Below are 2,152 nucleotides of genomic sequence, written 5' to 3' on the forward strand. Positions count from 1 at the left end.
TCTGTGCATTGGTTTTACATCCTGACACTCTATTGAATTCCTGTACAAGTTCTAGCAGTTTTGGAGTGGAGTCTTTGGGGTTTTCCACATATAGTATCATATCGTCTACAAAGAGTGATAGTTTGACTTCTTCTTTGCTGATTTGGATGCCTTTAATTTCCTTTTGTTGTCTGATTGCTGAGGCTAGGACCTTGAGAATCGTCATTCTGAACTCTTGATCTGACATATTACCAATGTCTGTGTTGATTAGGTCCCTAGCCTTCGGTACTGCCTCTTGTTCCTTTGTTTGAGGTGATTTTTTCCGCCTTGTCATTTTGTCCAGATAAGAGTATATGAAGGAGCAAGTAAAATACTAAAAGGGTGGCAAAGACCCCAGGAAAATGTGCTTAACCAAATCAGAAGAGACCCCAAATCGTAGGGGGTGGGGGAGAAAGGGGATAAAAAGAGGTTCAGGAAAAAAAAAGAAAAAATTTTAAAAAGAAAACAAATAAAGAAAAAAATATAAAAAAGATATATATATGTATATATATATTAGATAAACTAGTTAACAACGTTAAAAAAGAAAAGGGTAAAAGTTAAAAAAATTTAGAGGAAGAAAAAAAATTAAAAAAAAAATTAACTGCAAGATTAAAGAATCATGTGAAGAAAGCCATGAGTTCCATCCTTTGCTTTCTCTTCCTCTGGAATTCCGCTGCTGTCCTTGGTATTGAACCTGTTCTCCTTGGTAGGTGAACTTGGTCCCGGCTGGATTTCTTGTTGCTCTTCTGGGGGAGGGGCCTGTTGTAGTGATTCTCAAGTGTCTTTGCCTGAGGCAGAATTGCACCGCCCTTACCAGGCCTGGGCTAAGTAATCTGCTCAGGTTCGCTTTCGGCGGCTTTTGTTCCCTGTATGCTTTCCGTAGAGTTCCGGAAGATGGGAATGAAATGGCGGCCTCCTAATCTCTGGCTCGGAGGAGCCGAGAGCCCGGGGCCCCACTCCTCTGTGCGCCCCCAGAGAACAGCGCCCAATCACTCCCGTATCCCCGGCCTCCAGCCGTGTTCCAAGTTCACCCAGCCTGCAACTGGTTCAAGGTAACCCCGAGCTGAGAGCTCACTCCTCGGTTCTGTCTCTGTAGCTGGCTTCCCTGTTCTAAGACCTGCAACCTCTGCGACACTCCGACACCCCCGATCCTTCTGTGACCCTGCGGGACCTAGGGCCACACTGACCCCGCATGGGCTTCACCCTGGTTTAGCCGCTGGAGCAATGTCCCTCAGTGGAACAGACTTTTAAAAGTCCTGATTTTGTGCTCTGTTGCTCCGTGGCTTGCTGGGAGCCGGCCCCTCCCCCCGTGGTCTATCTTCCCGTCGCTTTGGATTCACTTTTCCACCAGTCCTACCTTTCTGAAAGTGGTTGATTTTCTGTTTCTAGAATTGCTGTTCTTCTTCTCTTCGATCTCCCGTTGGATTTGTAGGTGTTTGCAATGTTTAGATAAGCTATCTAGCTGATCTCCTGCTACCTGATGTAGTCTCAGCCTGCTACTTCTCCACCATCTTGACTCCTCCCAGTTTCTGTTGCTTCTAATCCAAGAACTCTGACACTGCCGGGTAGAGTGCTGGGTGCTTTATATGTGAGTTTGTTTAATACTCACAACACTCTTGGGGTGCCTGGGTGGCTCAGTGGGTTAAAGCCTCTCCCTTTGGCTCGGGTCATGATCTCGGGGTCCTGGGATCAAGCCCCACAATGGGCTCTCTGATCAGCAGGGAGCCTGCTTCCCCCCCCCCCCCGCCCACCTGCCTCTCTGCCTACTTGTGATCTCTGTCAAATAAATAAAATCTTTTAAAAAAATACTCACAACAATCTTAAAAGGAAGATATCATAAACCCCTTTCTATGCATAGGGAAAATGAGGCTGAACGCAGTTAAAGTAACTTGCCTACAGGCACCCAACCAACAAGTGGTGACGGCTGACTAGGGGCTCAGGTCTTTGTTTTGGACGCCTGAGGCTATGTTCTTCCACCTGGCAAATAATCAGAGATACTAACAAGTTTTCCTTTATTGCTTTATTTCCTTTATCAGATACATTCTGCTTTAAATGATCTCTACTAAATATCAGCAGATAAACCAAATTGAAGTTCTGTATATTGTTTTACTATAAATATGTGCTCTTATTCCCT

This window comes from Meles meles, chromosome 2, assembly GCF_922984935.1.
Source record: "Meles meles chromosome 2, mMelMel3.1 paternal haplotype, whole genome shotgun sequence".
NCBI lineage: Eukaryota > Metazoa > Chordata > Mammalia > Carnivora > Mustelidae > Meles > Meles meles.